At 43.2% G+C, this 27,069-nt stretch overlaps 1 protein-coding gene across 4 annotated transcripts in view; it reads left to right on the forward strand.

Annotated features, from left to right (window-relative positions):
• Nucleotides 1-27,069, forward strand: part of FAM110B (family with sequence similarity 110 member B) — a 209,475-nt gene that overhangs the window by 142,940 nt on the left and 39,466 nt on the right. The gene's annotated exons all lie outside the window — the stretch shown is intronic.

The raw sequence follows: 27,069 nt of genomic DNA on the forward strand, positions 1-27,069 counted from the left end.
CCACAGGTCACTAGTTCAAACCCACCAGCCAATCCAAGGGAGAAAGATGAGGTTATCTGTTCCCATCCAGATCTTTTTTAAAGTTCTGCAAACCCTATATAGGGTGTCTATAAGTAAGAAGTGACTTTATGGCAGTGGATTTGGCCTTATAGCTAGACCCATTTTTCCATGAAGAAACTGAAGAAGTAATCCTGGGACTGATATGTCCCCACCCCTCTCCGAGGGACTGGGACCTAATATCACAGAATGAGTGCTTAGGAGTATTTAGGGAATTAACCCTGCCCTCCCACAAATTGAGGGACATTGGTTGTTAACACCATCCTTCCACAAGTCAGGAACAATGGAAGAATGTCTAATTTCCACGTAAACTTGATTCCTGGCCAATGCACAGTATGGCCAGTTACTACTTGTCCCTCACTGAAGGCTTTTGTATTATTGTCATGCTTAAATAGACTTCAACTCAACATCCAGACGAAGATAAACAAGAAAGAAAGGACCCGTGATAGAATTCGAAAAATTGATCTGTGGAAACCCTATGGATCATATTGTCTACAACGAAACATGAGAATGGTACCAGATTAGGCCCTGTTTCCTTCGCTGTGCGTGGGTTCACCGTGTGTCAAGGCCAAGGCCGCACCAGCTGACAACACCACCAATATTGTGGAATGGCAGAGAGCACCCCCTGGAAGATTACATGACCTTGTCCTTGGCACTCTCATTCTAAGCCTTCCATAGGCGGCTTCTTCAGCAGTCATAGGTAACACACTATTACTTATATTGCGGATCACTTGTGTAGTCCACTGTACCATGAAAGATATTGCGGCGTGAGTGTTTATGCTCCCCCTAACAACCTGTGACCACCACGTCCATGCCGACATAGCTACAAATCTGTAGGACAGAGTAGACTTGCCTCAGCAGTTTCCAAGTTGATACTCTTTATGGAAGCAGCTGCCATACTTTTCGCCTAGGGAGCAGCTGGTGGGTTTGAATCACTGACTGTTCAGTTAGTAACTGAGTGCATACTCACTGAAACCAAGACTCCCTTACCCCCTGCCTTATCCCCCTACCCCCCAAAAGACCACAAACAACCAAACTCACTGCCGCCTAGTAGATTCCAATGCATAGCAACCTTATAGGACAAAGTAGATCTGCCCCTGTGGGTTTCTGACACTATAAATCTTTACAGGAGTAGAAAGCTCCATCTTTCTTCCATGGAGTGGCTGGTGGTTTTTGAACTGCTGACTTGTGGTTAGTGGCTGAACTGTTAATCCACTATGCTACCAAAACCTAATTTAGAACCATCAAGTTGATACTGACTCATGAGACCCTATAACAGTATAGGACGTGGTAGAACTGCTTCTATGGGTTTCCAGGATTGTGACTCTTTATAGGGTAGAAAGCCCTATTTTTCTCCTTCAGAGTGGCTGGTGGTTTCACACTGCTGACCTTGCAGTTAACAGCCCAACGTATAATCACTATGCCACCAGTAATCCTTAAAATCAGACTTTGACTGATAAATAGAATTGCCATGTCACAAGTGGAATTCTGCAGAGAGGAACCAAAGAAAAATTTGACATTAGCCCTGAGGGATACACTTAAGATCCCCCCCCCCCTTACCTCTGTCTTATCTCATTTTAGCTTCTTTGTTTTTTAGAAATCATTCTATTGGGGGCTCTTAGAACTCACAACATTCCGCACATCACTTGTATCAAGCATATTTGTACATATGTTGCCATCATAATTTAATAAACATTTACTTTCTGTTTGAGCCCTTGTTTTCACCTCCTCTTTTTTCCGTCCCTCCACTGCCACCCTCGTTTCTGTTGCTTATCCCCCTGAGGTGGGGTAGGCAGGAAGGAGTTATTTGTCGATCACTGCATTCAGTTCCCCCTTCTTCCTCACCTCCCCCTCCTTCTCCTCCCCTCCTGGTATTGCTATTCCCATCTCTGTTCCTGAGGGGTTTATCTAGCCTGCATTCCATGTGTTGTGAGCTCTTATCTGTACCTGTGTACATGCTCTGGTCTAGCCCTCAGTGAAAGGCAGGACTGGGGTCATGATAGTGGAGGGTGAGAAGCCTCAAAGAACCAGAGGAATATTGTGTGTGCTTCATGTGTGCCACCAGAGGAATAGTGTGTGCTTCATGTGTGCCACCAGAGGAATATTGTGTGCTATACTGCACCCTAGTTGACTCATCCTTTTCTTGTGACCCATCTGCAAAGGGATGTCCATTGTCTACTGGTGGGTTTGGGGTCTCTGTTCCAGCCCCCCTTGTTCTCAACAATAAGCATTTTTGTTGTTTTTGTTTTCTTCTGGTGCCTGTTACCTAATTCCACCAACACTTCATGATCGCACAAGCTGGTGTGCTCCTTCCATGTGGTCTTGTTGCTTCTCTGCTAGATGGTCACTTGTTTAATTTAATTCCTTTAAGACTCCAGGTACTGTATCTTTTGATAGCCGGGCACCATCAGCTTTATACACCACATTTCCTTATGCACCCATTTTGTCTTCAGCGATCATATCGAGAGGGTGAGCATCACAGAATGCCAGGTTGTTAGAACAGAGTGTTTTTACATTGAGGGAGGGCTTGAGCAGAGGCCCAAAGTCCATCCACTTCTTCAATGTATTGCCATATAAATATATGTGGATAAATCAATACTGCTATTTTTATGAGTTAATATATTTACATGAGTGCACACCTATGTTTATACCTTTATCCGTAGCTTTGCTTCCTAGATCTTTCCTCTGTTTCCTTTTAACTTCCTTCTGCCCCACCATCACACTCGCCCTCCTGCCTCTTAGTAATTCCTCTCAGCTAGATTACTGTTGCTCCAACACCACCGGGATCTCTATCTCCTCCTTGTTGTTGTGTTAATACCCTAGTTGTTCCCCTATCTATGGCGTTGCTTGCTCACCACTCTTTCCCCCACCCCCTCCTCCCCCCAAGCCCCTCTGAGACCTTGGTGCTTTCTCTTTGGGCTCGTTTCCCATGCCTATCTTATATAAGTAGGCAAACCAACAAAAGCAGAGACCAAACAAAAAAAAAGATTGAAGGAAAAGAGAAAAGGAGAAAAATACAAGTAAACAAACAAAAAAGTATGAAAAGCGTACATAATTCCTTATCTTTGACTATCTTCCCCCTGGTCCGGGGCTGGTGGGGTGGGGGTGGGTGGAACTCTACTCCTTAGCCTGAAGTCTATTTGGGGAGCTTTGCTCCCATTGCTGATCTGTTATATTCTCTTCTTATGTTCTCCCCACTGGGGGGGGGGGTCAGACTGGACTCCCTCTCCACCCTGTGTCTCCAGTATAGTCCTCTGTCACAGGAGGCTCCAGCGAGGGGACATCATGTCTCGAGCTGTTGTCAGCCCTACAGTCCTCTCTGCCTTAGCAGCTCCCTGCAGGGACGTCATCCTCAGGGCTTGCTGTGCCAATTTGGGGTCTAGTCCCTCGCTATCTCTTTTTCCTTCTTGGTTGGCGTCTGTGTGCGCCCTCTCCCAGCCTGTAGGTTAGTGTTGTCCTCTGTAGCACAGACTTCTAGGATGTGGGGTGGGGTCAGTTTGGCTCTGATTGGAGCCATCCCTGGAGCCCTCTCTGATCATCAGTTGCTCCACGTGGTTACGTTGCCCTCAAGGTTTAGCGTGCAGTGGTGGAGTCTGCACTCACACTCCCATGTCTGGAGAGCATTTACCCTCTTATTGCAAATACCCGAAATTGTAGAGCCTTGGGTACCTAAAGGCTGGGAGAAGGAACTCAACTTCTCCCATCCCCTGGCCCATGTGGGGCCTAAGCTGTATAGATGCTCCTGGCACTGGTGCATTTAATGGCTGATGCCTTTCCACTGGTCCTCCACTGGGCTTCCCATTCTTCTCTCTCAGGGTTCCAGGGGCACCCATGCCCTGGGTTTTCCAGCCCTGACGCATTTCCCAGCCCTGAAGGATATAGGTCTTTCAGTGCTGAATGTGTTAAATTTCTAACAACAAGAACAAGTTGGGACGTCTTTTTGTACCTGTCACCCCCATTCTTCTTTCACAGTTTTCTGTCTTTCTGCGTTTACGGAGGTAGGACAAAAAGCTTTTGAATTGGAGTGGGCCCGGGCTCCATCTTTCACTTTGTGAAGATTTCCTCAGTTTCTCACCTGCCCCATGTGCATCATAGATATGTATGAAGGGTTTCATGGTATAGCTATGGAGTGTGCTTGGTACAGCACAGGCACTTGAAGTGGGCATCCCTGCTCCCCGACAGGCTCTTTAGAGTAGTCCGTTCCCTCCACAGGCATACGTGCCTTGAGCTGTCAATGCCATTGCTTAGCCAGTTCTTGGGTCAGAAAGGGTTCCCCACTTGACTCATTAATACAGAGTCAGCTAGGCTGTAATCTTATTCCTCTTCTGGAGACAGTTTCCAATGACCATATTACTGTTTTCCATGTGATGTAAACTGCTTCTGAAACATCCAAATTTGTGCCATTGTGTATTTGAGATTCTAGAAAGAATAAATGTCAAAATAACATAGAATAAGTATTAACCTCTAAAGCCAGGTAATTGTACGTAACTTTAAGTAAATGAGGTAGTAACATTTAAAAATTAGGTAAATGAGGTAATAACTTTGAACACTAGATGTGCTCTAGAGAATTTCATGAAAGGAATAGATTTTATCTTATCCCCCTATTACTGATTAGTGGTTAAGGATTTGGAAAATGCTTGTAGTTGTCATAGGCACTTATTTGTTCAAGATTGGTTCTTTTCTAAACCCTTAACTTATTGATAAGCCATAGATTCCGATGCATGACCACCCCACCATGTGTTTGAGGGTAGGACTGTGGCTCTACCGGTTTTCAGAGGCTGAGTTTGGAGGGGCTTCTGGGTGCCCTTGCAACTCCCCCCTGTGGTGATCAGTTTCAGAACCATTTGCTTGCACCACCCCAGGTCTCCGGCTGTCCATATGCATTATCTCTTTGGGGTACAAGTACTCAACAAGCTAAGCAAAAGGTTGCCAGTTTGAGTCCAGGGAGAAGCACTTCTGAAGAAAAAGCCTGACTGAAAAATCATTCATCAAACCCTGGAGAACAATTCTGCTCCGACAACACGTATGGTCGCCATGAACTCCCAATGACTCCGTGGTTACTTGTTTGGGTATTTTTGTTATTGATGTTTGCCTCTGCTGATTGAGATTGCTCTTTTTGTAGTGTGCCTGCTGGGACTGTCAGTGGCCCTTTGTTTAAGGAAATGGAGCCATGGTGGTGGAGTGGGCGGCTAGCTGCAGTGGTCAGCAGTTCAAAATGACTAGCTGCTCGGGAGAGACGGGGCTTCCCCAAACTCTTCTCCTCTTGCCTATTGAGGTCGCTATTAATCAGCGCCAACTAGATGGCCGTGCATTTTGCTTTGCTTTATTTAAAGAAACTAAATGGAAGGAAAATTAAGACATGAAATACAATGACCTTATAGCAAGCATTCTTTTGGTCAAGTGTTAAGAGATTTCTCAACCTAGAACATGAAACCTGAATGTGGTATATATGTCATCTTTAAAGGAATGCCTCTTGAGTCTAACACGCTGTTCTTGTGCTCCATTTTAGGAAATCTATTAGAAGGCTCTCCTTGGTTTGGGGTTCTTGCCTTCTTAACCGAGCTTAGTGCTCAATCAAGTCAGCTTCCCCTTGAAAGTCCTTTTTCAAGTCTGTGAACTTCTCTGGGACTTGTCTGTGGGAGGAGTGAAAACAACCTTCGTGCAATTCTCTGTGTTAAGTGGTACTGATTGAAACTCTCAGCCAATTTTCCCCAAACATATTTTTTTATGTGGTGGTTCCTAAAAGTGATACCTCCATACTGAGTGATCTGTCATTTGTCTGTGACTCACCTGACTTCTTGAAATGTCCTCACTGCTGCCTCTTTCCTCCTCGGCTCTGTGCCAAAGCAATGACTCAGAACGCAGGCCCCTTCAAAGCAGGCTTCCTGCTGGCTCTCAGCAGAGTCTCCTCAGGGGCCAGGCAATACTTGCCAGGTAAGCAGCTTACTAGGCCTCTGTGATTTTTTCAAAGAGAAGTGGCAATATTTTATTGGATGAAGATTCAAGGACATTCTCCAGGAAAAATAGCTGGGACTTTAGATAGTTACCGTAGTTGTTATTTTGGGGCAAAATAAATCGTTTTACTAGGGCATAATGCAGACATCACACAATTCAATAGTTGAGTTGTTTCAAGAATTTTGACCAGTCGCTACCACAATCAGTTTCAAAACATCTTCCTTCTTATACTCTCTGGTACCAGCTCTGCCACACACACCCCCCTCCCCTGGTCGTACTCCCCAGGAATGCTTAAACTAGTTATAGTTTCTGTAGATGCACCCACCCAGGGTTTCATACACTGAAAACATAGAAAAATATAGAACAGAAAATCAAGAACATTACCGACAATAACAAAATACCCAGTTTAGGAGAAAACCCAGAAATATTAAGAATCCGATCAGCTCAAAGTGAGTCAAAGAGGTCAAATGATGAGGTTTTAACCATTCGAGCCAGAATTTTCATTTTAATCTACCACAGTCATCTCCACAATGCTTTCTGTCTGATAACCAGGTTATTCTCACCCTTGATTATGGTCAAGGGGAAATCACGCAGACTGATTTTGTGTGTAGACCCTGAAAATATATTTTGGGCTTCCACTATTACCATAACCTTCTACAAAGCAGAATTTTACAATCTAATCTCTGATATCATTCCCTCCTTCGAATTTGGATATTACTTTTCATCCTTAGATGACGCAGGCTGGCGTGCTTCTTCTATGTAGGCTTACTTAGATGACTGCTTGTTTATAAATAAGCCTTTCAGACCTCAGACACGATTCTTTGTCATAGCCGGGCACCATCTAGTTTCTTCACCACACTTTGTTGTAGTGCCCATATCTTCCATGTTTCTTCTATGAGGGCACATACCAGGCAGAGTCATGTCATAAGCAACAATTGTTCTTCACTTGGAGCTAGGATTAAGTGTGAGCCCCCAATCCATTCCTGTATCTATATTTTGTATATGCCTCTGATTCACCGTAGAGACATCTTCATTGTTTTATGTTAGAGAACCTTATCAATCATCTTCCTAAGCAAATTTGTCCTTCTGTTTATAGTGTCATTTATAATTGAAAAAAGGAGATTAAACAAGTTTAGGCTGGCTATAAATCACAATACATCGATTATTTACTTTTACAGATTAAATCCTTACATGACTGGACACTATTTACACAAATAGTTGGAGTAAGTGGTCGGGCAAAAGTTACAATAATAATCAATGACAATGTCAGACCCAGGTCTGCTAGATTAATATCATATCTTAATAAAGCAACTGGGCATTGAAGTAGTAAGTAAATGGTAATCCACCTACTGACAGTTCAGTACTCTTGGTATAGCTGTCTTCAGCTTCTTCACACACCATGTAGTTTCAGCCTTAAGTCTTCAGGCTACAGGGGTGTTTGAGGTCGAGTCCAGTTCACCTCCTGGCATTCCCACATCATATCCATCTGGTATGGCCTCGAAAACCCAGGGTCTGATATCTCAGTATTCTATGGCACTCGCTCTGAGATTCCTGGGGCCGTATAGAAACTCAGTCCAGTGAGCTCGATTAGGAGCATTGTACCACGCATACTCTCCTCTTGGGTTCCCTATAAGTACGGACGGTATGTATGGATTGTGATGAGTGTTGTATGAGCCCCGAGAGGGGTCTAGGGGAGGAGACGAGTCTGTCAGGGTATGATGTAGCAATGATGAAAAATACAACTTTCCTCTAGTTCCTAAATGCTTCCTTCTCTCACCACTATCACGATCTGAATTCTACCTTGTAAGTCTAGTTAGACCAGAGGATGTACACTGGTACAGATAGGAGCTGGAAACACAGGGAACCCAGGGCAGATGATCTCTTCAGGACCAGTGGTGTGAGTGGCGATACTGGGAGGGTAGAGGGAGGGTGGATTAGAAAGAGGGAACCAATTATAAGGATCTAAATGTGACCTCCTCCCTGGGGGATGGACAGCAGAAAAGTGGGTGAAGGAAGACGTTGGACAGGACAAGATATGACAAAATAATAATTTATAAATATCAAGGGCTCATGAGGGATGGGGAGCAGGGAGGGAGGGGGAAAATGAAGATCTGATGCCAGGGGCTTAAGTGGAAAGCAAATGTTTTGAGAATAATGAGGGCAATGAATGTACAGATGTGCTTTACACAATTAATGTATGTATGGATTGTGATAAGACTTGTATGAGCCCCTAATAAAACGATTAAAAAAACAAGTTGTACAAACCCCAATGATTTTTTAAAATAAAATATTGTTAGTCATTTTTTCTGACTGGAATGTTGGCCCTCTCCATTTTTCTATGAATACAAGTGCACTTGTCTTCTTTGAGATGTATATGTCCCGTCCCCCCTGCCGCCACCCCCTTTGCTTGATTTCCCATCAGTATCACTTATCACTCTGGTAGGAATGCTTGTTGGTTTGGAGTGACCTCAGCACATTTTTGCTGGCAGCACCTAATGAGTCCTCTTTCTTTCCCCCTGATCTTGACACTCTGATTCCGGTTGCAGTGAAATCTGTCACACTGAAGTTCAAGACACACGCCGGAGCGGGAGAGGGTGGCGCATGCCTCAGGGCCACTAGCTTTGCTCTTCACTGCGATGCTGGCCCACTTGGTTGGTGGACTATATGCCCTGACCGTGTGAGAGTGCACTCATCTGGATTGTTATCTTTAGAGGAATGGACTCATACAATAGTTGACCTTTTGTGATTGACTGACTTCACTCAGCATAATGATTCCCAGACCCCTCCATGTCTTGAGGTGTTTTGTGGTTTCACTACTGTTTTTTAGGGATGCTTAGTATTCCATTGTGTGTATATACTAAAGGTTTTTTGGTCCATTCTTCCATTGATGGGAATTTGGGTTGTTTCCAACTCCTTGCTATTGTGAGTGGTGCTGCCGTGAACATGGAAGAGCCTAACTGTGTTTGTGATCTCTTATTTCTTCGGGGTATGTGCCTAGCAAGGACACTTCTAGCTCCTATGGTATTTCTGTTGTCAGTTGCTTTAAGAATTGCCACATGTTTGCACAATGGTTGTTGGTTGTATGTGTTTACAAGCCAACTAGCAGTGTATGAGAGTTCCAATATCTCCATACCGTCACCAGCATTTGTTCTCCTGTTTGAGGGTGGGGGGCAGGTATTTTAATTGAGCTATGATTGTGGGTATAAGGCAGTATCTCTTCATTGTTTTGATTGGCCTGTCCCGATGGCTAGTGAAAGAGCATTTTCTCATGTGCTTGTCAGCCACTCAGGTGTCACCCTTTGTGATTTGCCCTTCAGGTCCTCTTTCGCCATCTTTTTAAGAGGGTCATTTGTTTCCTTTCTTAATGTGGTATTTTGTTGTTCTTAAACATAAATTTTACACAAACTTTTCATGGATAGATTCCCAGATAATTGCCCCTCCAAAAGAAAATACGCCTACACTCAAGAAAGAACTATATTTTTATTTTTGAGAACTGGGTGCACATTTATTTAAAAGTTCAAGAGATTACCACTATTGGCCATAATTTAAGTCATTAAATTTCCCAGTCGGTTATTTGACATCTATAAAATACCTATTCCTATTTTTAAATTAAGTTGAAGACAAATCCTTTAGGTCACTATGTGGGCTTTGTTGTATTTTGTAAATTAGCAGCAGCTATTAAAGAAATTCCTGAGAGAGGAACAAATGGTTAGCATTCTCAAAACAAAAAGTTAGGGCATAAGCCTACCCAGATGCACCTCAGCAGACAGACCCCTGATCTACTTCTAAAAATCACCAATTGTATTCCAACACACACACACACACACACTCACGCACATGCAGGGTTGCCATGAGTCCCATTGCCACTCGGTTTGCTTTGTTTTGAGATTTTGGTGGTTTTGTTGTTGTTTGTATCACAATACACCTCATTTTATTATCAAAATAGGCAAAAACTGGAGGAAAGGAAGGATTCTCTGTAATTAAGCCCACCATCTGTGGAAGGTCTGTTCTATGAGCTCTGAGCTATAAGAGCTTCTTGTACCTTTTCTATGGTCTTTACTAGCCTGGTAGAGAAGGTATGGGAATCTTTATTTTGTAGGTGTCGAAAACCAAGGTCAAAGAGGTTAAGTCTCATAACCAAGGTCAAGTATGTGATAAGATTTGCTGAGGATGAATCCCACATTTTCCCAAGTCTCTTCCATCACACTCCTTCCTCCCAGGTGATTTTCTTTTAGTGACAGTGCCATCAAGGGAAGGGATGGTTGAAGGAAAATAGACCGTGGAAAAGGTAGAATGGGAAAATTACAAGGAACACAGACACCTTGTAAGACAAGGATGAGATCAACAACTAAGTTAGGAAAGTGGGAGTTGGGTAAGGAAGGTCACATCCAAAGAGATTGTACTTGTGCCAAGAAAACAGCTAGTGTGAGCTTTATCCCCTACCTACGTGGATTCTGCTGCCATCATTAGGTGTGGGTGAGAGAGCATGCTTTCTGAGGACCACTGGGGCAGTTAGGAGGTCTGATGCTCCCAGGACCTTGTGATTGCTGAGCAGTGAGGTCTCCTCTCCACCATGGTCTTCCTCTGGAGGCCACAGAGAAAAGTATGCTATTCAATTCTGCGAAATGTGACAGAGAACCTGAAAGCATTTAAACTCTGCATCTCTTTTGCTGCGTGTGGCCCCCGGTCAGTGTTTGGACTGCATCCTTACAGAGCCTCACGTAGCACGACTCCATCTGTATTTTAAAATGTTTCACTCTTGTCTTTACTCAAGTGTACAAAGCTCATTCTGTACAGATTTAAAACCAAGGCAGACTTCGAACCACGCTCACAGTCCTTCTGCCGTCCCCGTACTGCAGCGGAAGCACTGTCCCAGGCTGGAAGCCATAATGAGTGCACGTCTGCGCTCCCGCTCAGGCCTGATGTGCCACCCAACCCTGCTGCCTTTGCATCAGCGCCTTCCAGTGTGGGCACTGCCACCCTCCTCATCGCCGAACCACTTGCTTACTAACAACCTGATCCCAGTCTGCCTGCTCCCACAGCCGAAAGTTATTTCACACTTACTATAGTTATCACAGTACTTTCCTGCTTCCACGTTCAGGTCTCTTCGCACCCAAACAAACAAACAAACTCGTTGCTATTAAGTCCATTTGAACGATAGTGAGTTTAGAGGGCATCTGAGACTGAAACGCTTTACAGGAGTAGAAAGCCTTTCTTCCTCGGAGCACCTGGTGGTTTCAAACTACTGACCTTGGGGCTTAGCAGCACAAAACATAAGCACTACACCACCAGGGCTCCTTCCAGATCTCGCTATTACCGCTCAACGAGATTTAAATTCCAGGGGCTGCCAGTAAAAACCAGCACGCATCTTTAGGCTCTTCACACTTGGTTGGGGTCGGACTGATATTTGACTTTTGATGCTTGTTTTCTCAACTTTCCTGCAGCCTCCTTCTTCCGTCTTCTCTCCCAGTGCCCAGCAGTCCTGATCAGGGCTATTTCCAGTGTTTCTTTTCTCTTAAAAAACAAAACTTTTACGACAAATCTCAACCAATTCTTATCATTTGTTAAACAACGAATTTCATGAGAGTATAGCATATGCTCTTGAGCATGGTGTGGTTCAGTGGGAGGATTCTTGCCTTCCATGGGGAGAGTCAGCTTCAGCTCCCAACCAGTACACTTTATGCACAGCCACCAGTCATTGGAAGCTTGCATGCTACTTTGATGCTAAATAGGATTCACCAGCGCTTCCTTAATAAGTCAGTCTAGGGAAGAAAGTCCTGGTGGTCTACTTCCAAAGGTCAATCAAATGGAATGGCTTCGGCCTGGGCCATGTTTCATTCCATTATGCCTAGAGTAGCCATGAGCCAGGGCTTACATAATGGCAGTTACCAACAACATCGGTGTTCATTGATAAGTAGTTTTGAACTGATGCTTATTTCAGCAAGTCTCTTATATCCCACACAATACCATCACTTCATTTTGAAATGATTTCTAATGCATAGCACATGGTCTCTCAGGTATTTGAATGGATAAGTAAACAAAGTTGTACCTTGCTACTCTGAAGGTCCTGATATGTGTTCCGCTAACTTGCATCGTGGTTGGAATCAAGGGATGCTGGATCGTTTTGTGTCAGTAGCACTAAGTTCCTGGAGAGGAGTCCACTCTCTTACCAGCCCAGTAAACCCTTTGTGAAATGACAGCTTGAGTTGGTAACATAGATTGAAAACTATTGTCATTTCTTTCCGGTAGTGACATATACATGTTGTTGGTCCAAACCAAAACCAAATTCATTACCATTGAGTCCATTCTGACTCATAGCAACCCTATCTTGCCTCGAATTGGTTCTGGCTCAGCTGGTCCCAAGTGCAATAGAAGGAAACCCTTGCCTCCTCATAGTTGTTATGTTGGAGCCAATTGTGGTAGCTAACGTGCCAATCTAGCTCATTGAGCGTCTTCCTCTTTTCAGCTGACCTACTTCACCAAATACAGGATGGCTTTACCGGGCACTGGCCTCGCCCGGAAACCTGTCCAAATATCTACATACAGAACACAGTGGGAGGCAAAGAACCTCATCTCTTTGAAAGGTAATTCAGATTTACCCAGAACAAGAAGTCCTGCAAGTAGAAATTCTCACAAAGCTCTACGCAGTTTTGAAGGCCCCGTTTAGATTTCAGCTTTCTCTCACTCCTAACTTGCCCTTTATTCAGAATTAGCATTCTGTGTTCTCATAACTCCTTTAAAAATATCCTCATCACAAGGAACGCAACCAAGCAAACAAGTGTAACTGGTGAGTCAGTGCTACCTCACAACCACCCTGTGCGGATCCAGGTTGTGGGGGCTCATATTTCAGAAGTAGATCAGCAGGGTTTTCATCTGAGGTGCCGCTGGGTGGACGCTGACCGGCCTTCGGTTAGCAGCAGAATGTTCTCATTGGTTTAGTCACTCAAACTCGTGTTGCTATCAAAGGACATTTAGAATTTAGTTTGTGTTTCAGTAAATTTTGTCTGGCTCTGTCTTAACAGATACTAAACAATTTGCGAGTAGGAGTTGGTCTCACCTCTGAAGCTTTATAATCCTGCACATACTCTAACAGACTGCAGATGATTAAAAATGCTACTTCGGGCCAGTAGGACTGAAGGGCTCTATTATGCACATCGCACGCACGCACGCACGGCAGGTTTCTCTCTGTCTTTGCAGTCAGCGCCACCCACAGGCTGTTAGCAGCCTCTTCCGGTACTTGAAATAGAAGGACTGAGGGCGGAGGGAGAAACCATTGTAGACGGGTGGCAGGGGGTGAGGGGAGGTGGTAAATAGGCTCAAGTTTAATAACTCCCTTTATCCTACAGTTGTACCACAGTTACCAAGCCAGACCACCACATCAGTAAGTTCACTGGGTCTTTCCGACGAGACAACTCTGAATGGATTCTAACTTCCAACCTTTTTTTTTTTAAAATCATTTTATTAGGGGCTCATACAACTCTTATCACAATCCATACATACATCAATTGTGTAAAGCACATTTCACACTCATTGCCCTCATTAATCTCAAAATATTTGCTCTCCACTTAAGCCCCTGGCATCAGCTTATTTCCCCCCCTCCCTGCCTGCTCCCCACTCCCTCATGAACCCTTGATAATTTATGAATCATTATTTTGTCATATCTTACACTGTCTGACGTCTCCCTTCATGCACTTTTCTGTTTTCCATCCCCCAGGGAGGAGGTTATATGTAGAACCTTGTAATCGGTTCCCTCTTTCTACCCCACCCTCCCTTCACCCACTTGGTATCACCACTCTCACCACTGGTCCTGAAGGGATCATCCTCCCTGTGTTCCCTGTGTTTCCAGTTCCTATCTGTACCATTGTACATCATCTAGTCTAGCCAGATATTTATGGTAGAATTGGGATCATGATAGTGGGGTGGGGGAAGGAAGCATTTAGGAACTAGAAGAAAGTTGTATGTTTGATCTTTGCTACACTGCACCCTGACTGGCTCATCTCTTCTCCACAACCCTTCAATAAAAGGATGTCCAGTTGCCTACAAATGGGCTTTGGGTCTCCACTCCACACTCCCCTTCATTCATAATGATATGATATTTTGTTCTGGTGATGCATGATATTAGATCCTTTCAACACCTCGTGATCGCACAGGCTGGTGTGCTTCTTCCATGTGGGCTTTGTTGCTTCTCAGCTAGATGGCCGCTTGTTTATCCTCAAGCCTTTAAGACCACAGACACTATATCTTTTGATAGCCGGGCACCATCTGCTTTCTTCACCACATTTGCTTATGCACCCGCTTTGTCTTCAGCTATTGTGTTGGGAAGATGAGCAACATGGAAAGCCAGTTTAATAGAACAAGGTATTCTTGCATTGAGGGAGTACTTGAGTGAAGACCCAATGTCCATCTGCTACCCTTATACTAAATCTATACATGTATGCACATAGATCTATTTCTACATCCTCATGTATAAATATATTTACATATGTCCATGCCTTTATTTAGACCTCTATACATGCCCTTTGCCTCCTAGCTCTTTCCTCTGTTTCAGCCTTCATTTGGGTTACAGTAATTCCTCTGGTTACATTACCCTTGGTCATGCCCTACTATACCTCCTACACCCTCCTCACCACCTATTTCAATCACTTGTTCCCTAGGCCCTAGACTTGTGGAACACCACTTCCTTTATCCCCCTCCCCCTCTCCCATATCCCCCCAGAACTGTCAGTCCCATTGTTTTCACCTCCAGATTGTTCATCCAGCCTATCTTATTTAGACAGACCTGTGGAGATAATAACATGCACAAAAACAAGACAGAGCAAATCCAAGCAACAAAAGAAAACAACACCACAAAGCCAATGACAAAAACAAAACAACAAGAAATAAAAGCTTGTAGTTAGTTCAAAGAGTGTTGGCCTTTAAGAGTGTTTTGTGGTTGAGTCTGATGGGGTGCCAAGCCCTGGCCCCAAAGTCTATTTTTGGTATTCCCTGGGGACTTCGTTGCTCTGTTCCCCTTGCTGTTCTGTTGCACACGCTTAGTGTTTTGCCTCGGTGTGGTGGGATCATATAGGGCACAATTCCCACACTGTGTCTCCAGTGTTGTGCCCTGTAGGTCTATGGGCCAGTGAGGGATGTCGTGTCTCGTAGTGGGGCCGGCCATGTGGTCTTCTCTGGATTAGCTGCTCTGAGTGGAAATCTCATCGTCAAGGCCTGGTGAGCCAGGATGTGCTCCACTGTCTTCCTCCCCATTCATTTGCTCCTGTGTGCTCCGATCAGGCATGTCTTTCTCTCTGAGCTGCAGATTCAGTGCCATCCTCTTAAATAAATTCTTGTGGGGGGAGGGGGCCATGTAGTTGGTGTTGGGGCTGGCCCCTCAGACCTCTCCACTGGTTCCCTACTCCATGCCGGCATGTTGCATTCACATCTTGGAGCACTGGGTTGAGGTCTGGTCCCTCTTTCCCTGTGGAGATATAAACAGTACCCTCCCCTTGGGTGGGTTAGTACCCTGTGCCCATGCTACACATTTCTTTTCTTTTTTTCCTTCCTTTTCCCCCTCCTTTTTAGTTGCCTACCATATGTATCCCTGGATTTGGTCTAGTCCCTGCCATACTAACTGGGCCTCACCCCAGGAATGTTTGTATACAGTAGCTTTTTCCCTATGCTCCTTTTGCATTTTTTTTAACTTACCTCAGCAAACTCATGTTGTACTTGTCCTTTTGTGCTTGGCTTACTTTGCTTAGCATGATTTCCTCCAGTTCTTCCCATTCAGCTATGCGGCCAACTTCTAATTTTTGTTAACAGCCCAGCACCATAACTGGTTGTCACCACCCAGGGAACTGGAGTATCAGTATGTTATTATGAGGTGACTGATGACGGCCCACTGTGGCTCCAGATCCTAAAGGAAGCATGGAAAGTAACTCTCATCCTGCACCCTCCCAGGACTCTTCAAGAGAGTGGGTAGTGCTGGGTTCATTAGCATAGGACGTGATACTTTAAGCTCCATCCTCAGCTTGCTGTGTTCTCTACCCCTTTCCCTAGTGCTCTGCATTCTTTTTTAAAACATGAGGGCAACGAATGTACAAATGTGCGTGACACAAGGGATGTGTGTATGGATTGTGCTAATAGTTGTATGAGCCCCTGATAAAGTGATTTTAAAAAACCAAACATGTAGCACACAGAAGGAGGGGAAAGAAAGCAACCACCCACTTCTGTCTGGTCCACTCCAACGGGCTCACAGTGGCCCTGTCGGACAGTGGGCCCTACAGGGCTTTATTCTCTCTTGCCTCCCTGGTTTCATTTGTAGCTCAATAGTTAAAATTTTATTTTTCAGAGGGAATGTTTTTTCCTTTTTCAAGTTGTACACTCCCACTACATCTAGAATATATTGATAACTAATAACTTGTAGATTTAATTTATGGTTTTAACCAGAGCCGAAAGGTGTGTGTTGAACTAAGGTCTATAAACTTTTCACATTAAGGGGTTTTGGAACATCTAATGAATTCCCCGGCAAAACACTTAACACATATATTCGCTTATTCACGAAGTATTTTAAAGTCCTGTATATTTTCTCTGTGCAGCCTTTGCCCTCGCGAGGTGTGTGCGTTCTCCATTGCCACATGATGCACTGCATGCAGATTTGGTGTGGATGCCTTCTGTCTCCTGTAGTGCCGAGCACAGCCTGGTCTTGCATGTGGCCAGGACGTCCTTCGTGTACTAGTATAATGCGTGTATACAGACAGGTGCCTGTGTAATAACTGACATCCATGATTGAAAAACTGTTCACTTGGGCTCGATGGACTTCAAGGCTGAAGAGGCACTGCTTCAAGCAAAACAACTCTGCGTGTCTTACATGCCAATGTCCTGTGCAGTTTTCCCTTTGGGAGAGTTTCTGCAGTTAAAAATACTTTGAAGAGCATGAAACAGGAAGATACTTACGGCATTCCAAACTCTAGCTTTTAGGATTCACTCCCCATTCAAAACAAATGAAATTAACAATAGTAAGAAATGATTTGGTTTAAGATATTAATTTTCAGATTTCCAAAAGCATATCTGTTAGAGAAGGATAAAGGACTTCCCAGAAGTAGACTTTCCAATCCCTCGTTCAAGGTTGCAGCCTTGGTAGCCGTGGCACCTTTACTCGGGTGCTGCTGCTCTCCTAGCTGGCTTTGATCCGGCCATGTCTTTTCTCCACACCTGCATTGCATGAATGACCTAAAACACCACGTCACTCCTGTTTCTTGGCTCCCATCACTTCTAAGATCAAGTCAGGCCCTAAAACACAAATGAAAGGTTTCCCGGGAGTGTCTGTCTGCGTGACCAGCTCTTTCCTTCTCCTCAGATTGCTCTGCTGTACCCGCTAAAGGGCCAGTTTCATCTTGTGCCTGCAGCTCAGATGCAGAAATTCACTTACATATCATTTCTTCCAGGATGTTGTCATAGCCTATAACCTTTAGATGGTAGGATTTACCTCATGTGATGGGGCTTCTAAAAGGTCCTGGGAAAATTGGATGAAAAGATAGTGAATTTTCCCATGAACTTTTTGTCACTCCCTTATGTATGCCTCCAGTTCTGCTTTCATCAGATCATTGGGATCCGAATGCTATTTCTTTTCCTCTCTCCTCTACAATTGCCTCAATTGCAGATACCAGTTTTCAAACTTTTTTTAATACCCCATGCTTGTATCATCCCTGGACCCTAGGAGGTGGCTGATGTTTTCCAACCTGAAAATAAGTAAAAAGTATTATAGCATATGATATATTTTCAGCGATGTGCAGAATACACAAATATCTTATTTGATGTAAGCTGTATCCTAGGACTGTAAATGTTTCACAGTTAATTTTAAAAGGTAGTCAGAAATTTTAGTTTCTTTGTTAAATCTCATTTTGGTGCATGTGTGTGTGTGTCTGTAGGACAAGGTATAACTCCCCCTTTGAGTTTCTGAGACTGTTTCTGAGAGTAGAAAGCCCCCCTTTTCCCTTGAGGAGGAGCTCCTGGTGGTTTTGAATTGCCAGCCTTGCAGCTCTCAGCCCAATCTGTAACCACTAGGCCACTAGGGTTCCCTGTGAGTCGGCATCATCTCAATGGCAATGAGTTTGGTTTGAGGGTATATTAAACACCAAAATCTTTTCTCTGCCCAGTTACTCGGTAGCTGTCTATATTATTTGACTGACTATGAATACCTACTTTCCCCAGGGTCGACATTTGCAATTAATATATCTATTTTAGGACTCTATAACAATTGACATTTCTATATAGAATTTTCCAGTTTTCACTATTTTTCTGCTCTTTCTGTATGTGTGTATGCATTCTGTTACCATTCTTGGAAGAGATTTGAATAAAGGGATTTTATGTGCTTTTTTTTTATGTGATGCCATGAATCTGAGCACTGACTTAGCGAATCAAATTTTATTCCTCTAATTTTCTAAAAATTTACAAAGGGCTGTGATGCTTTTGACTGAGAACATGCACTAGAATTCGAATTGGAAGCGAGAGAAACTGTGCAAGCCTCGAGAATTATGCCTTTGGCCTTGAGGACGTTGTTCTGTGATAGACTGGTGGAGGAGTTACGACTGCGCTCCTCCGGGGAAGGCGTATTGGGTCTTAAAACCACCCAGCACAGGATCCTCTGCTTTTAATACTAGCACTTGACTCAGAGGGTTTACCAGGTGAAGCAGGCACACTCACTTGTTACCTTATAACTGTGAGATCCTTGTAAATCTGTGACATTTTTACTTGTTAGAAAAGTTCTCCTTTACATAAATACTGCTTGTGCCATGGTAACAAACTACTGCTTGACTAGCCCTTTAGCCCTGATGAACTCTCCATTGTGTCTCAAAATTTTAGGATGGCAATCAAATGGCAAAGAGGGGCTAAAATGAAAACCTTCTCAGATGGGTGGTTTTATTTCACAGCAGACACGTGGCCTTCTTCCTGCCTGTCAGATGGTGCGCATTGCTTGATCAGCTTCAATCGGCGGAGTTTAGCATACAAAGATCTTCAACGATTTTGTCACTTGGGAGGGAAGATCAGCAGTGTGGAGCTAACCTATAATTTCTAAAATTCTGAGGAAATAGAGATGTCTGTGTATCAAAAGTTGACATATTATTTAGGGATATATATTTAGATGTTGAATGCACGTGACAGTTGCTTTAGTCTGTTGTAAGATCCCTTGTGATATGAATGGTTTTTTTCATGCCCACTTGCTGAAAAATTGGTGGTTCCAATCTCCCAAGCTGTGCGGTGGGAAAAGACGCAGTACTCTGCTTCAGTTAAGATGACAGCCAAGAGAACCGTGTGAACTGCAGCGCCTTTGCGCTGCTTTGAAACACAGTGAGTTCCCAGGACTTAGATGGAATTTCTCAGCAGGACGATCTTTTTTGTCCCTTGGTTTTAGCTCATCGTATGCAGAAAGCCGCTACAGATTGGAACCGACTCGGTGGCACACAACAACAACAACAACGGTGCTTAAAACATGGTGCCCTTGCTTCAGAGTATCTTATTTTTGTGCTTTATTTGTGTGGATGCCTTATAGTTTCTTTGCTATAAAAAATGTAATAGAATCTGAGCTCAGATCCGTTATTATTCTGTATCACTCAAAGTACTTCACATTTCGGTCATTGTTTGTCTGAGAGCACTCATGGTTTTACTGGGCATTACTCTGTTTGGTGTACCGTTGACAGAAAAATGAGGATTCTCTCTCTCAAAATACTGATGAGAAGAATTCTAACAGCCTGGCATTGTAATGTGGGACAAGGAATGTGAGTATTGGATAGAAAACAGTTTGTACTAGTGATAAGTACTACTTTAAAGGTAGAATCACCTTCTTTTGTTTTTAGTTTTAAGTCAGGAAATAGTATTTTAGAAGAAAAGCAGGTCACAGGGGTGAAATGCTATTGAAATGAATTTGCTTTAAAAATAGTTTTGAAATTATGGTGAGTTTTTAAAAATTATTTTAAATATAGATGTAGTATGATTTCTGCCCTTCTCAAATAAATGTACAAGGTCCCAAATCAGACAGCCAGTTAAAGGTTTTCTTTACCAAAAAAAAAGAAAGAGAAAGTTAGTTTGCATACTTTTCTAAGTACTTTAAAGAATCTCAGAAGTTCCATCATGTATATAAAGGCAGATTTTAGATTTTTCCACGTGGCCCAGTAGAGGGCCTAATTTTTAGTATTGACAATACTAATAATATTTTCCAATAACCCATCTAGTTCCGGTTGCTAGAGTCTCTTTTGGCTCACGATGACTTAATGTGAGTAAAAATAGGGTTTTCACTGACTGGTTTTTGAAAAGTAGATCAGCATGCCTTTCTTCTGAGTCACCTCTAGGCACACGCCAGTCATTTGGTTAGCAGCCCAGAGTGTTATCTGTCGGCGCCGTCCAGGACCTCCATGGTGATCATGAGGAGCAGGCTTGTTGCTCTTGGAAGGCTCCATCAAATTGATTTTGACCCTGTACACAATAGAGTGAAACGTTGCACGGAACTACAGCATCCTCCCAGTGGTTCCTATGCCGAGCCCATTGTTGTGGCCCCGGTGTCTGTCCATCTCCTAAAGGACCTCCCTCTCCTTCACTGTCCCTCCACTTGACAAAGCATGATGTCCTTCTCGAAGGACTGGTCTCTCCTGACAATAGGAGGGGGTACACAAAAACGGGAATTGTGCTGGGCAGAGTGGAGCTTTTGTAGTACCCCCTTTTCCTGCTAGGCAAGCATCCAGTAACTCACTCTGAGGTAGTGCTTCCAGTGGCGTCAGCTGGGAAGGTTCTCTCTGATCACAGTGAATTTTTTTGTAAAAGCAGTTTCACTCAAAACTTGTTTTTTGGTGATGGCTAATTCAAGAGAACAGGGTGCGGCTGTGAAATTTTGTTCCCTGCTCAGTTACAATGCCACAGAAACTCTTGTGATGTTGAACACAGCTTACAAGGATAGTACTCTGATAGAAAAACCTCAAATGTACGAGAGGTTTTCTCATTTCAAAAAAGATGAAATGTCAATTGATGACAAACCTCATTATGGACGTCTGTCAACTTCCCAAACAGACAAAAAACATCAACTTGTAGTGTCTTTGGAGTTCACTCCATGAGGTCAGACTATTAATCAAGCTTTCTAATTAGAGGTTCTGAAAAGATTATGTCGCAGTGTGTGACCAAGAAGGCCTGATTTGTGGCACATGGGGAACTGGTTTTGCCACCATGATGCACAGTGCACCTGCTCAGGTAGCATCTCAGTGTGCCACTTTTGGGGGAAAAAACAGCATGCCTTGTTTTTGCCCCACACACCTTATTGACCTGACCTCACTCCATAAAACTTTCTGTGTCTGCGAATGAAGAGGGACATGAAAGGGCGGCTATTTGATGACACAGAAGATGTGAAGGAAAAACAATGGAGGTGCTGTCAACCATCGAAACAGATGAGTTTGAAACTTTTTCCCAAGAATTGAATTGCATATTTAAATATATTTAGTATAATGGAGTGTACTTTGAAGGTGATAAGGTTGTTTTGTAAAAATTAATAATAAATTTAAGCACATAGCTTTGAAAAAAAAAATCTGTTTTGGGGTACCCCCTTGTATGTCCTAAATGTGTAAGGCAAAGTCTCATCACCCATTCTTCTAAGGATCACTGCCCATATTTCTTCCACTGCAGATCAGTGAGTCCTTTTCGCAGGCCTTGGTACTTTCAATATTCTTCTCCAGCACCACAATTCAAATGCTTTTGAATCTTTGAATCTACTTTGGTCTTTCTGATTCATTGTCCACCTTTCACATGCACACGAGGGAATGAAAAATGCCTTCACTTGGGCCAGGCACACCTTCGTTCTCAAAGTAACATCCTTGCTTTTCAACACTGTAAAGAGCCTTGTGCAGCAGATTTACTTAAGGCAGTTCATCTTTTGATCTCTTAACTGCAGTTTCCATGAGCATTGGTTGTGGATCCAGGCAAGACAAAACCCTGGCAACTTCAACCTTTTCTCAATGACTCTGTGTGTCCTTTCCATCTTCTTTTGAAGTTTCTACGCAGTTCAATATTTTCTCCAGAGAATCTGTAAATATTGCGAGTAGAGGCTAGATTTTTTTTCTTCAGTTCTTTCAGTTTCAGATCTGCTGAGCGTGTTCTTCAATTTTGGTTTTCTAATTCTATGTCTTTGCCCATTTCATTTTATTATTTCCTTCATTTTCTCCAGCTGCCCCTCTGAAATTTTCTTTTCATCTCTTGGACTCCGTCCTTTCATTTCTGTTAGCTACTCTAAGACTAAGCGCGTGTTTCAGTCTCTTCTGACATCCACTATGTTCTTCTCTTTCTTTCCTGTATTTTTAATGACCTTTTGCATCTTCACAAATGATGGTCTGGCTGTGTTCCCACAGCTCAGCAAGTCTCCTGTCAGTAGAGTTCCGTGCATCGATCTGTTCTGGAGATGTTCTCAAAATTCAGGTGGGATAGACTCGAGATTGTGTTTGGGTTTGAATGGACTTGTTTGAATTTTGTTCAGCTCTTTCCTGAACTTACAGAAATTAAGATGTTGATGGTTTGTGCCACAGTGAGCCTCTGGACTGGTTTTAGCAGCTGATACCGAGCTTCTCCATCATCTCTTCCCTCTGATGTAGCGAATTTGATTTCTGTGCATTCCACCTGGGGAAGTCCATGTCTACAGCCACCTTTGTGTTGTTGGGAAAGAAGGGATTTGCTATGAACACTTCGTTCGTTTTGCCAAATTCTACCATGCAATCTTCAGCTTTATTTTTATCACCAAGTCCATATTTTCCAACTACTGTTCCTTCCTGTGTGCTTCCAATGTTTGTGTTTTAATCGCTTATCATTATCAGAGCATCTTGATTCATGCTTGGTCAATTTCCAATTGAAGTCATTGGTAGAATTCTTCAATTCTTCATCACTAGTTTTTGTGGTTGGTCCATAATTTGAATAATAGTTGTGGAAGTTACATAATCCATGTCAGCCTGACGATATTAAAGGTGAAGAGGTGGAGTCTAGCCTGATGATGCTTCCTTGTGAGTGTGGCCTTCTCTTGAGGACTCTGTACTGCCACTTTCTCTCTGCCTTTGGCTTCCTGTTGACAAGCCACTTCAATCCAAGCTGATGGCAGCCAGAGCCCTGGAGATGCATCCATCGCCAATGGAGCTACGAGACTTGCACCCTTTGATCATCCTGCATTCTGCATCATGTGTGTGCCTGTGTGAGACTGGAGAGAGATTTATGGTGTAGTATCATACTTATGGGGTAATATCAGATTTATGGACTTGATCTGGACTGGGCTGAGATGTTTTCTCAATATATAATTGCTCTTTGAGATAAAGCTCCTCTGTATACATATATGAGTGTAAATGAGTGTGTTTCTCTAGTCTACCCAGACTATGACAATAGTTGTATTGATTCGATTTTCTTGAAGATGGATCGATACGATCCTATCACAGACAGCATTGCATTACACTTCATGGTTGATTGGGCACTGTCCTTTTGAGAATGAAGGCCACACCGGTCCTGTTAATTGTGTTATTCTCGACATAGTAAATCATAGGATTTTCCAATTCAGAATGCCCAATACCAGTCCATTTCAGCTCACAAAGCCTAGCATATCATTCTTTATGTGTTCCATTTCATTTTTGACCACTCCAGTTATCCTGGATCCATACTTCACACATTCCATGTTCAGCTCAGTAGCAAATTTTTGCATCTGTTTTTCTGTACCTTCAGTCCTGCCCCATCACCAATGAAGATCCCAAAGGTTCCACTCATACAGGCTTTAACCAACTCATGACACCATGGTCAATGCCACTGTGAGAAATCAGCTTCTCCTCAGTCACATTATGAGAGCCCTCCAACATGAGGGGCACCTCCTCCAGCGCCATCTCTGACGATGTGTTGCTTCTATTCATCAGGCCCTCGGAATCTGATAATATTTCAAAGCTATGATAAGGTCTTCAGTGGTTCTTCCTCCAGAGTAGGGGGTCCAGTCCTTCTTGTTGTCTGCTCTCAGTCTGGAAGTGACACTGAAACCTGTGTGCTCTGGGTGATCCTGCTGCCATTTGAAACACAGACCACAACATTACAGCGTCACACAAGCCACCACAGTATGACAAACTGACAGACAGGCACAACAGCTACCATTTATGGTGTGCTCCTGGCCCCTTTAATGCATTTTACATGGATTTACTCATTGAGCCCTCGCAGCATTCCCATGATACAGATCAGGAATCCAGAGCGCAAACTCCCATTTGGGTCGGGCGGTAACACAAATACATCCTTTTGTTCACCAAGCAGTCTTTTCATTGGGCCAGACATTACAGCCATTCCAAAAAGTGGGTGCCACAGGACAAAACAAAAGAGAACATGTTTCCATGCTCATCTCTTCAGCCCAAATTAATTTGAAATAAAGCAGAGTGAATATTCCCTTTAAAGAAATGTGAAGAGCTCCAAAAAGTTCATGGTAACCTGGCATCCAAAGCAATGAAATTGGTCATGACCTTTTTCAGAGCCCTTGTGTCTACAGTGCAAGCTCTTACCTGAGGCTTCAGAGCCACACTCGGTGTGGAGTGGCCTGCGCACAGCCTCCCTGCCCTGTGTGATGTACACAGATTCTCACAACTAGGTCTGTCTACTTGGATATGACACTTCCCTTGTTCAGCATATAGGAAGTAAAGAAAGGATAATTCAGTTGACTCATGTAAGGCAATGTATAAAAATAAGATGTGTAAGAAATAACCATGCCCCATCCAAACATGTCAATCAACATTGGCCATAAATAGAATATATCACTATCCCATTATTTGCATGACTTTAACCCTTTCAGGAAGATGTAAATATTAAAACAAAAAACCAACAACCAGAAATGAGTCTCTGTGAGTAACTTATTGAACTTGGCTTTTCTAACACATCTTTTTCCTGATCTGGCTTTTCATAGCATATATCTGGAAATAAATAAAGATTCAAGTGAATTTTTTGTTCTTCAAAATTCATTATGGCATCTTCACTTTAGAAAGTCCCCTTTGCACCTCCACTAGCCTATAGGTATTTAGGCGCCTTTCCTTGAAGTTTCCATTGTGTTCTTTATGGGATTCTCATAAGTTGGGGTACTGTACTCAGTGATAATTGTGGGCTTCCTTCTTCTGCAAGGTAAGCAACTCAAAATCATTAGACGCAGAAAGACCATGCTTTCTGCATCAGTACACAGTTATAGCCTTGGAATCCTCCAGGGGCAGTTCTGTTCTGCATTCTAGGCTCGCTATACGTCCAGCAGGCTTAGTGACAGTGAGTTTTCCCCAGTAAGAGCACTGTCGTCTTCGATTTTTTTTCCCATGTGCCGGACTCACTCAGCTAGCCAGTTTGTTTGCTAAATGAAAGAACAAACGTTACGAAGGAGATGTCTGGGCACTGCATCTTCCACTTCAAACTTTCTCTGCATACTTACATCTCACGCTTGCACTCTTCCCAACACTGATGTTCAAGTGTTATCTGTCACCTTCAGGAAGACATGGATCAGATAAGCTGTTTCTTGGATCTGCAATATGGAAAGGTTGTGAGATAGAGGCACTACTGTACCATCTGTTTGTCTCCCAAGAACTACAGCAAAACCCTTGACAATCTGAACTGCATACAGCAGCATTTAAAGAAATAGAATCAAAGGACTTCCAGAACACCTGAAAATAGATTGGGTCCCGGGCACAAGTAGAAAGCCATTCATTGAGACTTCAGATAAAACTCAAATGTGAAGATGTATTTACATATGGACCGTTTTTGTGCTTGTCTTATTTACACTTGAAGGAGGGTAGCTCCGGACTAAAATAAAAGAGGATGATTGTAGATTGCCCCCCGCCCCCGCCCCCATACCTTTATAGACTTTGCTACAGTGTCAATGTAAAGTCCACCTTCAGTAATGTTCTGTTGCAACACATTTAGCTGCTTTTGAGGTAGTTTGTTATGATGCACACAGTCAAATGCTTTTGCATAGTCAATAAAATGCAAGCAAACATATTTCTGGAATTCTCTGCTTTCAGCCAAGATCCGCCTGCCACCATCAGTGTTATTCCCGTGCCACATCCTCTTCTGAATCCAATTTGAATTTCTGTAAACAGAACAAACATTTCCTTGAATATGATACGAATGATAGTGTTTAATAGTTTATACTTTCTGTTGAGTCACCTGTCTTTGGAATGGTTACACATATGGATCTCTTCCAGCCAGGTAGCTGCCTTCCAAATTTCTTGATATAGACAAGTGAGTGCTTCTAATGTTGTGTCGGCTTGTTAAACCGTTCCCATTGTTGTTTTACCAATTCCTGGAGCCTTGTTTTTCACGTTCTCCCTCGGTGCAGTTTGAACTTCTTCCTTCAATATCGCCGGTTCTTGATTATATGCTGCATCTTGAAATGGTTGAACGTGGACCGTCTCTTTTGGGTGCAGTGACTCCATATACGCTTCCAATTGCATGTGATGCTTCCTGCATTGTTCAATAGTTTTCTCATCTGATCCTTCAGAATTTCAGTTTAAGACTTGAATGTTTTTCTCCAATACTTTCGACTGGAAATAAGCCGAGCGTGTTCTTCCTTTTGGTGATCTAACACCAAGCCTTTGCACATCTCATTAGAACACTTTGTGTACGTGGGCCGCCCTTTGAAAATTTCCTTTCATCTCTTTTAGTTCAGTATTTTTTCCATTTGCTGTAGCTCGTCTGTGTTCAAGAGCAAGTGTCAGACTCCTCTGACGTCCACTTTTGTCTTTCTTTGCTTTCCTGTCGTTTTCATTTACCTTTGGCAGCTTGCATAAGTGGAAGCATGGCAGTTCATTCTACAGTTCACAAATCATCAATAGAACAAGTAATCATCCTGATTAATGATTATTTCTAGTAAAGTCTATCACTGCTTGATCACCGGGCCTCTGTTAGTGAGCTTGGAGGTTCTGAGAGGGTTTTCCCATGTGGCTTCTCTAAGTAGAAAGAATTCACGTGGCAGATGCACAGTTGCAAGTTAGTGTAAAATGAGTGAAAGTAAAGCTTTGGGTAGCTCATTCTCTCAAAGAAGAATGGGCCATTTCTGGAAAGCTCAGAGGCA

Source organism: Tenrec ecaudatus, chromosome 5 (assembly GCF_050624435.1).
Source record: "Tenrec ecaudatus isolate mTenEca1 chromosome 5, mTenEca1.hap1, whole genome shotgun sequence".
NCBI lineage: Eukaryota > Metazoa > Chordata > Mammalia > Afrosoricida > Tenrecidae > Tenrec > Tenrec ecaudatus.